General features: G+C 39.4%; 1 protein-coding gene across 2 annotated transcripts in view; it reads left to right on the top strand.

Annotated features, from left to right (window-relative positions):
- Positions 1–3,055, top strand: part of Emcn (endomucin) — a 48,278-nt gene extending 45,223 nt beyond the window's left edge. For both annotated transcript variants that reach the window (XM_050126849.1, XM_050126848.1), the window contains one exon: positions 2,525–3,055. The gene's annotated coding sequence lies outside the window, so the exon portion shown is untranslated. The remainder of the gene's footprint in view (positions 1–2,524) is intronic.
- The last annotated feature ends 11,594 nt before the right edge of the window (positions 3,056–14,649 follow it).

The raw sequence follows: 14,649 nt of genomic DNA, 5'->3' as shown, positions 1-14,649 counted from the left end.
AATTTCTGGGTTGTCAACTCAAAATCAGATATTAACGCAGAAATTCAGAATGAATTGGAATGAGTTCATTAGAATTAAGGAAGGAGCAAAGAAGTTTCCGAATCTGTATGCAACAGAAAACAATCATTCAAATTCAAATCTGTCACCTCAAATGAACATTCTAGATACATTTAATGCTTCCTGTTTCATCTAGTGACCATCCACTTTTTTTTCTTCTTTGACATTTATGCATTTATTTGTGGGTTCTGTGTGTCTGTGTATATATACAAGTATTCACCCATGCCCACACCCATGTGTACATACACAGTGCAAATGAGGAAATCAGAGGATAACCTGTGGAAGTTGGTTCTCTCCTTTCACCATGTGGGATCTGGGGATCAAACTCAAGTTGTCAGGCTTGGTGGCAATGCCTCCCTACTGAGCCATCTCATCAGCCTGACTGATGGACCATCCACTTTTTTCAGGTAATTATATTTAATGTGAATTAGCAGGGCAGGCAGGAAGTCCAAAAGACTTTTGAGCTGTGATCTTTGACTTCTGCAAAGTATTATTGACCGGAAGAATAAAATCTTACATGAGAAATAAAAAATAATTACAGAAAGATGCTGGCTCACCCGTTCACCTGCTATGTTTATAACAATAGGAGGGTTGATAGGGGTCCAGAAAATAGTTCCCTTACTCTGCAGATTTACTGTCATATTGAGGGATGCTCTAGAGGAACAGATTCTATAAACAAATATATAGTAAAAGGGGACTTGTTCAGCTAGCACACACAGTGTGGGCTGGCTAGTCCAACAAGGGCTGCCTTCATGTTGGAGAGACTGAGAAGCCAGTAGCAGCTCAGTCCCTGAGGATGCAGGCCTCTGCAGTGCTGCTCTGGCCTGGAGGCTTCCTGGAGAGCTACTGCTCTTCAGTGCACATTTGATGCCCGAAGAAGCAGGGCTCTGATATCAACTAAGGGATGCATCCGTGGCGGCAGAAGCATGAGTAAGGCAAGCAGGCAGAAAGCAAGTCTCCCTTAGCCTCCCTTTTATTTGTCCTGCCACTGGAAGGTGGGACCCTAATTTGGAGTGGCTCTTTCCATTTCAAAGAAGGGAAAAATCCTCATAGGTATCTCTACTGGATTATCTCTTATTTACTTGATTCTAAATCCCGTTGAGCTGATAACCAAGATAACCACCACATCGAGTCTTAATACTTATTTTAGCTTCAACTTTTCCTCTATAGTTCAATTTGATAATAGTTGTGAGAACAAAGATGATTTTATTCTCAAAAGAGTTGGCACCATACTCAAAAACAGCTATTTGAATTTTTGTAATTGATTTAAAAATCTTGTGTTTAGCCAGGCAGTGGGTGGCTCACATTTTTAACCCCAGCACTAAGAGGCAGAGATAGATGGTTCTCTGTGAGTTCAAGCCCAGCCTGGTCTACAGGATGAATTCCAGGGCAACCAGGGTTACAGAGAGAAATCCTGTCTTGAAAATACAAAAAAAAGTCTTGTGTTTACCTCTGAATGCCACTATAATCAAAGAACCAAAGTTGTGTGAAGTACCATCATGAGCATTTTTCTTTACGTACTGGTACTCCCCTTGGTAAGTGTAAATGTATCTTGTTATTGTTTACTGAGTCCGTTCTCATACAAGGAGAGGCAAAGATGGCATGACTACAGGACATAATTTATCGTCACACAGAACTCCTGCTAAGGCCAGAATCTTTACTGGTATATGGATTTCATCACCATTTTTATTCAACTAGGTCATGTACTTTGACCATACACATCCCCTATATCTATCCCTTTCTCTTCCTCCTTCCCTCCTCTTCCTTCCTTCCCCCAGACAGCCTCATTTTTGCTTTTAATGTTATCCATATAAAATCTAAGGTCCACAGAACAGGAACAGGTGTACGCATTGTCTTTCTGATTCTGGCTTATTTCACTCAATATGTTGGTCCCCATTTGCATCCACCTTCTCGTTCCCTACCCAGTACATCTCATCCCCCTTCTGCTCTCACATGTGCTCAACCATCTGGGCTGTTCTGGAGCGACATCAAGGATGTCCTCAACTACAGCTCCTTCTACATCGTAAAGCTTAGCATACACTCTGGATAGCACTTCCAGTACATGGAAGCCATGGGCCTGCGGATTTTGCTGTGGAGTACTTGTCTAGCTTGTGCAAGGTTCAGGGTTCAGTGCCTAGCTCTGTTTGAGAGTAAAACAAGATGTGCCAATTGATTGGCTGTGGACAGGGAAAAATAGAAACAGTACTGCTGATGCCACCCACACCTCCAGCCTGTGTACTTGGATGAATCAAGAAAATAACAGTGGAGATGGAGGTTATGGAATGAGGTCCAGTGTGGGGAAGCTAACCATTCTCTACTCAGAATGTTCATATTGAATATCCATGTGACCGCTGTGTATGGCAAAAATGTAAGGAAGTCACTAACCCTTCTTGCCTAGACCAGTCTTCCTCCCCACCTCTGAGTTCTCCACTTCCTTAGAGCTGAGCTTCTGTTGTACTTTCCACAGGTTTAATCTTCAGCTTCCAAGATGAAGGTGGAGAGGAGAGAGTCCCGAGAAACCAATGCCAACTCACAGTCTCCTCGCCAGTCTGCACCAGCTGCCCGTCTCAGCAAAGGATGGACATACTACAACCCGACAGAAACATAAAGTCTTCTAGATATCTCCTGTCTGAGACATTAGAAAATCAAATGACTCTAGTTTTCAGGGACATTTCTAGGTGGAACTTCTGTGAGCAGTGACCCCTCAGCCCAGGCAGGTGGGCTCCCGGGAGACAAGTCATAGCTGAGTTTAGAGTTTCCAGGGCTTACAGCCTTGATCCATGGAGACCTACCTGTATTCTTTGTGTTCTCATATTAGTTAGTGTTAGTATTTATTGTTTCCCACTATGTTAATGCAGGGAGATTTTGAAAGTGTGATGTCAGATGTTAAGTAGAAATCATACCATGTTCCTCTGTAAGACAGGTATGTTATTCATGTTTTCATGTGTTACTTTAATAAGTGATGGCTGTACTCAGCACATTAAACATTACATCATGACTACAGTGTGGCACTGGCATTGTATTACCATAATTTTGACTAGTTGGATCGATTTCTAGAATATGAATTTGAATTAGAGTATGAGAAAAAATATTTGTAAAAATCTGTTGTAAAAACCTGTAAAAAAAAAAAATCAGAGGACCAAAGTATCAGCCAACAGTAAAAGAAAAGACATTGTCATTTCTTTGGTTTTTCTCATATGTAATTCATATCACGTGCCAAGAATACCAAGAAGGTAGCAGGGTTAGATTTCTTTGATGGATCCATTTGACTGATACTATCTCTGTGGTGTTTTTATTTATTTACTTTTAGAATAGCCCACGTTGAGCAAGCAATCATTACTAAAACTCCAATGTCTAGAAAATCAAAATCCTATCAATACTTAATTGGGATCTTATTTTCAACATGTCACCTTCCCAAAAAACCCATAAAAATATAGAACCGCCCTTATTAAGAGCAGACTTTGTTGTTGGAGCCTAACGGATCAACCTTCACCACTTTTTTTTAAACACAAGAGATCAAAATATCAAGTTCGCTGAAGTTCTGAGCAAAGTTCCAGAACCAACAAGCTGCAACTGGTAGCTCTTTTGAACAGCTGTGATTTCTTTAGCTGAACTCAATGAAAATTTGTCCTACTGATCTGAGGGAAGGTTGGGTGAAGATAGAAAGACATATTTTACAGCATCGTGATGATTTTCTTTTACTGAAATATACATGGAATCTTTCAGCCTTAGGGTTTTAGAACCATTCTGATATTTGAGCTGCTCTAATCAAAGATATCAAGCAAGCATAAATACGAGTCTCATGGGTGTCTCTTTACTTTTCTGTGAGAAGGGAAGAGAAATGAGGGGGGAATGAGGGCGGAGGATAAGTATCTGCGCTGCATGTGTTTTCACACTGGAGCTACTTTCTAGGTTCAAAAAGTCTAAAGCGTGAGACAGTGGTGGCAGCACCCCCAGCAGGGGGCATATGTCTTTATTCCAGATTGTTCCAATGAGCTCCTCAGCTAAAGCCTTGGGAAACAGATGCATTGTAAAGAAACAAACTCTTCTACTTCCACGTTAATGTCTTTGCTCTAACTTTCATAACATTGTTAGTATAACTTGATCATTCTAGAATAATAACTGATCATAAGGGAATAGCTCTAACCTAACAACCAATGTGTCAAATCTTTATTAAAGGTCAAACTGATAACAGAGAATTTCTGGACATATTTAGGCAATTCTGTAGCAACAGCCTCCAAAGTAAACTCAACTCTATATTTTTATAAACCAACTCAATGTTGGAAAGGAAAAAAGTCAATAATATCATGACTGAATTTTTTAGAAATAGATAATATATTGATTTATTTTAATACCCAACATTATTATGAAGTTTTAATAAGGACATACAGTTCAGAGGTCATTTAGATCAAAAGTAAGGCCTTTTGTGTATTTGTGCTACCTGATAATATGAATATAAGTCTATCAATGAGCCAAACACCAACAAGAGTTAAACAACTTGTGTTGTGAGAACACGTGGGTGCTACTGACTAACACACCTGCTATTACTAATGGCAAAGCAAGACTTCTATATCCCCCCTTGTCCAACTAATACATGATGTTACGTATGGCTGACACATCTCTTACCTTCCTATCATATATATTGAAGTCTGTGAGAATCAGCTTATGACATCATCTGATCTTCAGTGATGGACATGTTCATTTTTTCTGACTTTGTTCTGATAAGCTCTACTTGTCACAAGATTTTATAGCTGATGAGCACTGAGTGCAGCTCAATGGTAGAACCCTTGCCTGGCATGCATGAAACCCTGGGTTTGATGCCCAGAATAAATACAGACAGATAAACAAATAGGTGATAGAGAGATAGATGTAGATGGATAGGTAAATGAGATAGATAGATAGATAGATAGATAGATAGATAGATAGATAGATAGATGATAAATAATTATAAATATAATAGAAGATAGATTTTAAAAGTTGTAGTTTAAATTCTAAGCATGATTTAGCATGTCAGTAGGGCCAGGGCTTGGGAGGCTGATGTCCCAGGCTATGACAAATGCTGGAGGCATACACACACATACACACATACAAAGTTGTATTTTGAGTGGTCATAAGAGTTTTCCATATCACCATCTCCCATTCTCTACTAGTCTCAGGTTGAAAAGGATAGGCATGTGCCTACATTGAACATGTCCAGACTGTTTTATGTTGTCTTTGTTTCCTGAATACACAGCATGGCATCTATTTATACATTTATATCACTTTAAGTATTGTAGTATTATTACCTGAGAGTGATTTAAAGTACATGGATGGCATCTTATATGCAAATATGTCATCATTTTATACAAGAAACCTGAGTATCCACAGTTTCTTTTTCCTTCTGGGATACCCTCGGGGATTATAAAATCAATTATATGTAAATATGATATCAAGAGTCTGTTATGGCCTGAGTCAGTGATTATGCTGTCTTTATAACCAATACCTTGGATGAGTCAACTTCTAAAGAGAAAATGTGACAATTGAGGAGGTTCCAGTCCATGATGGAGTGACAGATATAATAGGTCTCATGTTTGGGAGAAAAAAAAGAAAGAACTCAGAATTACCCTCAAGAAGATGAAACCAAAGGCTATGGTATCTCCCATTAGGCCCTACTAAAGATTCCACCATCTCCCAAAACCGCAAATTGGGGACCATGCCTATAATAGGTGAGGGACTGTGGAATACTGACAATACAAACTGTATTCAGGCTAATAAAGAAAATATCCACCACATAAGGAATTAGCCCTCTGATATGTACCCTGAACTAAAAATCTGGGATGGACTATCCACAAAATTATTCCTTAAAACTTCCCCATGAGCAAGATATGGTGACTCTTGTCTGTGATCATAAAACCTGGGGCACTTGATATTTTGGGGTCCCGTGGGCATGAGCACACTTATTTTCTGTTCTGGCATACATTTTTAAAGAAAAAAAAGTATTTTTGATAGACCACGGAAATATATTCAATAGTACATTCCTGGACTTGAAATGAGAGAAAATTCTTGCCAAGACAATATCAGACAAGGGCTTAATATCTAGAATATATAAAGAAGTCCAAAAGTTAAATGCCCCCAAACCAAGACATCCAAATAGTAAGTCAATTAATTAGTGGAACAAACAGTTCTCAAAGAAATACAAATGGCCAATAAATATTTGAAAGGGTATTTAACATCCATAGTTATCAGGGAAATATAAATTCAAACTGGTTTGAGATTCTGTCTCACCCTAGAAAACTGGATATCATCAAGAAAAGAAATAGCAACAAATGCTAATGTCTCCAACATCATCAGTGGTAAAAGAAAAAAACTGTATGTATATACTACTTCTTAGAAAGTAAATTGGTGCTGTCATTATGGAAGTCACTGTACAGGTTTCTCAAAAGATAAAAACCAAACCATATGAACCAGTTTATGACTCTTGGATAAGTCAACATTCCACAGAGGCACTTAATCATGCTGAGTTGACTTGGTTGTTGTTGTTGTTGATGATGATGATGATGATGATGATGATGATGATGATGATGTACCATTCACAAAGCTTAGGAGATGGAACCAGCCTGCATATCTATCAAGAGAAGAATGGATAAAGAAAATGTGGTATGCTGTGGGACAATGATCTTATACTCTGTAAAGATTTGTCACTTGTACTGGTTTAATAAAGTTTGGCTAGTAGACAGGCAGGAAGTATAGGAGGGGCAACCAGAACAGGAGAATTATGGGAAGAGGAAAGGTTCCGTCTACAGTCATCATCCAGACACAGAGAAAGCAAGATGAGAATGCCTCACTGATAAAAGGTACCAAGCCAAGTGGCTAACACAGACAAGAATTATGGGTTAATGTAAGATATAAGAGTTGATAAGAAGCCTGAGCTAAAGGACAACCAGTTTATATTGTAAGCCTCTGTGTATGCTTTTTGGGACTGAACAACTGTGGGAGTGGTCAGGACAGAATTATCTATCACAGTGGTACATAAGCCTAACATAATTTTGTTAATCATAAAGGGAAAAAATCATGATATTTTGGGGGAAATTAATGCAGATGGGGATTATTATATTAAATCAAATAAGCCATACACAGAAAAAATAATCACTGCAGCTTTTCTCTCATATACAGAATACAGCATTAAATTTATATATGTGTGTGTAGGTCATAAAAATAGAAAGGAGACTATGAAAGATAAAGAATAAATCTCAAGAGAGAGAGGTAAGATATTTTCTTAAAATAAGGTATGAAATATATGTGACATGAATGAAGAAGGGAGGATTATGGGAGGATCAAGAGAATCCAGCAGGGTGTGAAAGTAAAGCCTAGTAGATGAGTAAGAACAAAGTTTAGTGATATATGTGTTTGAAAATTCTGCAGCACAGCCTATCACTGCTTACTCAAATCAAAATTAATATCAACACCCCAAATAAATTACTATTTTTCCTAATAATTAAAAAATGGAAGTTAAAAATTATTTTAAGTACTACTTTTCAGCAAATAAAATACTCAGACATAAATGTTTTAAATATGTATACTTTGTACTTTGAAATGCATCAAGCTTCTGAAATAAACCAAGTTACACCAGACAAGAAATGAGAAGACCAGGCAGAAAGAAGCCACTTGCTGGGATACTGGTCTGTAATTTTCTCAGTCCAATCCAATCCATCATTCCTTTTTTGTGGAAACTGAAAAGACTGTGTTGAAGTTCACTTGAAAAATGTAGTGGAAGTAGAATAAGCAAAAACATTTTTAATGCTTAAAGTGGGAAGACTCACAAAATTAGATTTATGGACTTATTGTTGACACTCGGATCACAACAGTAGAGCATTGACTCAGCACTGGAATTTCATCAATGAAAGAAAGTAGAGGCTCCAGAGAAAAATATATACTTCTGCCCATGTATATCTATAGATGGTCAATTGATTTTTGCCATAGGAACCAATGGGGATAAGATAGCCTTTATGATGGCTGTGATAAGAGAAGGCAGTCATGTACAAAGTTAGTTCCTTCAAATATACTGAAAATTGTGGTAGATACTTGAACAGTTTACAAAAGAAGACATATTTCAAGAAAATACATTCACTACAAATTGTTCACCGTGAAAATGCAACTGTAAAGCAGAATGAGATGTTAAACATACAAAAATGGCTAATACCATAAAGACAAGTTGTATCAAAAGTTGAGAATATGAGAAACTAAAACCCTCATGCTTTGCTAGTGGGTATGCAAATTTACAACCTTGGAAAATAACTTGGCAGGGCTATTTTTACTACTATATATTTTATATTATAGTATAATTATATCATTTCCTTTCCTCCTTCCAAACCATGCAATAATCCTTTCTTCCTCTCTTTCAAATTATTGACCACTTTTTCCATGGACTACTTTTTCCATAAATTATTGTTATATGGATATATGTATGTATATGTTTCTAAGTATAACCCAATCAGTCCATAATATTACTTTTAGATGTTGTTAGGACTATTTGGTATCAAAACCCAATTGGTGCTTTTCCGTAGGGAAGATTATTTTTCCCACTCTTGGCATTCCTTTGTTGCCTGAGTTCTTTGTGTAGCGCTCAAACCTCCTGAGCTTTCCCCCATCCACGTGTCTAATGTTGTCACTGTTTAGCTCATGTCTGGGTATTCATATTCATGAGACTTTATGGATGCTACTTCTGACATTACTATGAGAAGCAGTCTCACAGCAAACTCCCTGACTCTTACAATCTTTCAGTCCCCTCTTCTGTAGTTATCTCTGAGTCTTAGGTGCAAGAGTTGTGTTGTAGATGTACCAATTGGGACTAAGGTTCACACTCTGCATTTTGATTGGCCATCATTTTCTTTAATGGTCTCCATCTGTTGCAAAGAAAAGTTTCCTTGATGAGGGGTGAGAACTGTACTTATCTATGGGTATAAGGAAATATTTGAGGATGATATTAGGGATTATGCTGATATAGTAAAGTGATGATTGTAGATTCTCCTCCAAAATCTTTGTAGTTAGTATGGGTTCCCTCTTGTTGAGTGAATCTTAAGTCCAATTAGAAAGTTTTTGGTGACCGCCAAAGTATGTGTGCCAGTACTGCACCGTTAAGGTTATTGTGCCATGATGGTCATTTTTGTGATTCATAGCCATAATAGCTTGGAGGACTGTTGGTTGTTTTCCTCTTTTGGAAATTTGAATGGTACCTTGTGAAACCATGAATGCTAGTCCTCAGAAAAGAAACATTCAGATCACTTCCCATCAGGGGCCTCTGGGTCATACTTCTGAAGGGCATGGTGCCTTCAGCAACAGAGAATTATATTTCACCTCTGGGGGGTGGGGGTACCAAAGGCAGTGTCAATAGCCTGAAACATTTGGAAGTCCTTTGGATAACTCAGGTTTGCTTTGTTTTTCTTTTTTGTTTGTTTGTTTGTTTGTTTAACTAAGCATGGATATTTCATATGATCCAGGATTTTTGTATGTATGTATGTGCCTTGGCCAAGAAAAGATCTATAACCAAATGTTCATTAGTATCTCTACCCATCATGACCAAAAGCTATCAGCAATAAACAAAGAGTAAGGTGCAGTCACACAATAGAATACTATTAGGAAATAAAATGGAATGGATCATTGATATGATATCCCAAATTGTATATCAAGATAGTCTGAATCTACCTGCAGAAAAAAAGAGTCAGACACAGTATAGTGAAGGCTCCGTGACTCTTTTACACGAAATCCTATAAAGAAATCCGTTAATTGGCTGCCTGGAGCTCTGATTGGTTTGAGAGGCAGGGTAGGTCTTGTTACCATCTAAACTTTGCAGATAAATAGAAAATGGTGCTTTGGTTGTTTTTGTTTTTGCAAACACTAATAAAGGTCTTACATCAAACATGTATCCACACCTCATTCAAATACTAGTGGCTTTCTAGGGATGCTCTGGGGCAGATTAGACATGAGAGGCAGAACAAGGACTGAAATCCTTATCGCTGTCTCCAGACCCCTGTCTCCTAACCTTCCTAGAGGCTAAGAGAGGACACGGAAGGTCCATCTTTGAATTGTTGACTTTATAGGCCTGGTAGTCATTCAGTTACAATTAGGTTCTACATATAAGTTTACCACAAGGTACTAAAGCCAAACTAGGATAGTGTACATCTCATGATTATTTTAGTAGTCAATGAGATCATTCTCATTCTACCTCTTCATAACTATCATCATCACTATGCTAATTTATGCTAATTTCCTACTATGAGATTATCAGTTATAATTCACACAGCTATAGGGTTCCTCAAAACTTTTGCACATTGCTCCCAATTTGGAAGAAGTCTGTACACAAAGCTTTACCACTTTCTGGCTCTGCCTCAGTCTTCAACAAGAATAGAGATGAAGGAAAAAAACATCAGGATGAAAAAAAAAAGCTGGGGCACAGGGTAGGCATTGACTTGAAAATCCACTCCAAGGCACAAGTCCCTTGCAAAAGGCATGACCATTGAAGACCCTGCCACATCCTGCTCTGTTGTCCAAGAACCAAATTTGTTTCATGTCGTATTTAGAACAAATGCCAAACATAGTCCAAATACACACCGTGCTCTTTCCTAAGCTGTGACTTGGAAAAGAATGCCATTCAATGCAATATCTAAGCAAGGATAGAGCAAAGCAGAGAACACAGATTACAAAGTAAAAATGTCCCTGAACAACAAAACAAACCAGGGATACACAGACCTTTCCATTTCACTCTTGGTTGCAGAGAGTTGAGCAAAGTCATTGATTCATCTCCTCCACAGATTTGTTTTGTGCCAGAGGCCTTTCTGGAGCTCTGTGTTTTCTTCTACCCCGATACCTTTGGGGAAACCTCGGGGTATTTTCCTGCCTACAGTCAGAATCTCAGTTGGCTGCATACATCTTTTTTCCTCATCAGTTTCCACTCAAAATGCTTTAATCCCCCCCAAATTGTGGGTTGCTATGGTGACTGTAGTTGCTAGAAGCTTTTCTAAGATGTGACGATACTCTTGTTATAGTTCAGGTTTTAGAATTTCAACAGTAAGAAAAAAGCGAAGCCTCGCTCGTTAGGCCAGGATATGGGGTGCTGAGCAGTATGGAAGCAAAGCCAAGCAGTGTTGGACAGTGGGCGTGGTAGAACACAGACGTACGGAGAAGAGAGCTTTGAATGCCGAATGCACAGTGGAACCTTCCTAACACTGCAGACGCCACTGCAGAACACAGACCCATCTGTCCATGGCAGCTTAACTGATCTCAGTTTGCGGCAGCCCCATAAGTGACCCCAGCAACTGAAGACTGTGTGAAACCCGGGGTCGGCAACTATAGTCCATTGGCCAACTCTACTTTATTACTTGTTCGTTGTCGCTATTGTTACTGTTGCTTGATTAGATGGGTGAGTGTTTTATGGTAGGAAATATTTTACTATACAGGGCAGAAAAATGGCTAATATACTACAGAACATGCATCACATGCAACGAAATTAATAATTTGTTTAGCAAATATATTTATTGTGTGTTGAAAATTAAAATATCTTCCCCTAGCACAAAAGAAATTTCGATTGTAAAACTCATTTGCTATGTAGGGAGTAAACGCTTTTCCTAGTTGACTACAGTAGTCTGTCTCAAGATCAGCCCATATCTGTCAAGTTAACATTAAAAGGGTGACCAGGAATCAAAGGACACACTGGCTATTATTTTGAAAGGCAGAATTCTTCTAGAACACTTTGTAGTTTCTGAATTAGATGACGTTTTCTTCTCCATCAGCAGGTCAGCTTTCGTCGCCTCCTAAGAGCCACCACAGACATCACAACAGACCAGAAAACTGTTCTCTGAAGCTCATGTCACCTTTGCGTGCCTATGGCCTCAATGTCTCTTCAGAAAGCTCTGACCGTCTTTGGGGTTTTTGTTTTGCTGGTTTTTCGAGACAGGGTTTCTCTTTGCAACAGCCCTGGCTGCCCTGGGACTCACTCTGTAGACCCAGCTGGCCTTGAACGCAGAAATTTGCCTGCCTCTGCTTCCTGGATGTTAAGATTAAAGATGTGCACCACCACACCGGACTCCATCTTTGTTTCAGCCTCTAATTTTTGGTCTGTTTGTTTTGGGAAGAGGGTATCATGTAGCCCAGGCTGGCCTCAAACTTGTTATGCAATCAAGGATGATCTTGAGCTCCTGATCCTCATATCACTCATATGCTGGGATTGCAGGGGTGCACGCCATGCCTCAGGCACTTTTAAATGGAATTAGGGGGAGGACAGAATCTTTTCCTCCCCAAAGACAATGCTAGTAACCTTCAGCCCCTCTAAAATTTCCTTACCTCAACAATAACTTTCAGTGTTTTCGTCATTTATTATTTGTTTTACATACCAACCACAGTTTCCCCTCCCTCCTTCCATCCTCCCCCTTAAGCCCCCCATCCACTCCTCCTCCATCTCTACCTAGATGGGATAAGACCTCCCATGGAAATCAACAGTGCATGGCACATCAGGCTGTGGCAAGACCAAGCCCCTCCACCCTGCCTCAATGTTGAACAAGGCATTCTGCCATAGGGAATAGTTTCCAAAGAGCCAGCTCATGTGCCAACAACAGGTCCTGGTGCCATTGCTAGAGGCTCCACAAAATACCAAGATACAAAACTGTTACCCACAAGCAGAGGGCCCAGGTGAGTCCCATGCAGACAGCTTAGCTGTCGGTCCAGAGTCCATGAGCTCCCACTAACTCAGGTCAGCTGTCTCTGCGGATTTTCCCATCACAATCTTGACCCTCCCCCATTGCTCATACAATCCCTCCACCTTGTCTTCAGCTGAACTCCTGGATCTTGGCCCAGTGCTAGGCTGTGGATCTCTGCATCTGCTTCCATCAGGTACTAGATGAAAGCTCGGTGATGACCACTCTGGTGACAGGCACCCTCCCCACTGTTGCTACGAGTCTTAGCTGGGGTCATTCTTGTGGGTTCCCGGGAACCTCTTTTGCCCCAGGTTTCTCCATAACCCCATAATGACCCCCTTTATCAAGATATCTCTCCCATTCCTCTCCTGCTCTGTCCCACCCACAACTCAACCATTCTGATCCCTCATGTTCCCATCTTAATGACAATTTCCTGAAGGAAATTCTTTCAAATTCTGCAAAAGAAAGAGAAAAAATAGTATTCAAATTTTAATATATAAGGTGTTATATAAAAATATGAAAGCTATATTAATCAAATTTGGATTTTCAGACATACTTTTTAGGACAAATATTCATGCCTTATGTAAGACCCAAGAACTGGTTTATGATACTAAATTTACAGAGTGACGTCCTGAGGTTGGGCCTCCCACAATCTCACCACCCACAGCACCCAACCCAGAAAGAGCAGGGTGCAGAATTCAAATTAACTCAGGGTAAATAAGACACACATTGTTTTAAAGAATGGTGATTAGTAAGTGATAAAAGCCAGCGTGTAGAAGTTTAGACACATCGTCTTGATATATTTGCTGTTCTTTCTTCATTCTGTTTGAGAGTAACAGGTATGTGTGTGTGCAGTGAAATGCGTGTGTTACTGTTAAGAAAGAAACCAAGAAAATGAAATCAGATATCCCTCTCCCAGCTCAGTTCTGCCTCTTTGCATCCCAGAGTGGCTTCCAAAAAGTGACATGATAATAACCTTTTCAATATTTTTCTTCTTTATTACCTCATGTTTTGATGCTCTCCACCTACCAAATGACCAAACTTAATCAAGTAGTTAAGTGTTTTTCTATTTCCACTCAAAAATAAACATGTATGTAACTGCTTTCCCCTTCTGCCAAGAAGTGTGTGATTATTAGGCTTTCGTTATGAGTTGATATAATTTTCACATGAAGACAAGAGATAATGTTTCATCCAGAAACTGCAGCAGCTCCGTTGTCAGGAGAAGATAGATAGTTTCCATAAGGTTGCTCTGAAGCATAGTGAACATTGCCTACAGGACTCCGTTATGAACGAAGGCTAGGAGGCCCCCAAAGACCTCAAGATACAGCTAAATAATATGGCCAAGAGACGGAGCTGTGCTTCTCAACCTTTTCTCACCTCAATATGCGCGAGATACAACCTACTCTCACAAGGAGCTGTTGGTCAGTGGTAGATTTTGCCCATGCTGCCCACCCCAGGCAAGAATGAGTTAGATTCTTGGGGAAGAAAACCCAGCCTCTGAGTAGAGAGAATGTATCTCTTGAAAATGTCTCACAGGAAATTCTAAAATGAACTCCTTAGCTGAAAATTGACTGGGGGTCAGGGTAGTTGCTTAATTCCTGGCTACAAAGGGGAGTTTATAAAATCAAGTGTTTTCTATATACTTTAAATGTGGCTGGATTAGTAAAGAAATTTTTAGGATGTACCCATATACCTTCTTTGGATCCTTTTGGGCATTTAAAACTTGATGCTTTGTCAGAGTAGATCACAGGGTAGGAAGTTAAACCCCTAGGTAAGTAATCTCTGACAGGTACTAGCAATGTTAAATCCTGTCCTTGTACCTTCTTTCCCTGCTCATCAGCTCCAATAATTTCCTCAATCATTTCAAATCTTTGTACTACTGTCTTTGGTAAAGCCTGAATCTCCTGGCCTGTATATATTTCTAGTA

The sequence above is a fragment of the Alexandromys fortis genome, unplaced genomic scaffold (genome assembly GCF_014885135.2).
Source record: "Alexandromys fortis isolate MF-2015 unplaced genomic scaffold, M_Fortis_MF-2015_v1.1 scaffold_274, whole genome shotgun sequence".
Taxonomy (NCBI): Eukaryota; Metazoa; Chordata; class Mammalia; order Rodentia; family Cricetidae; genus Alexandromys; species Alexandromys fortis.
This window is presented reverse-complemented; position numbering and strand designations above follow the sequence as displayed.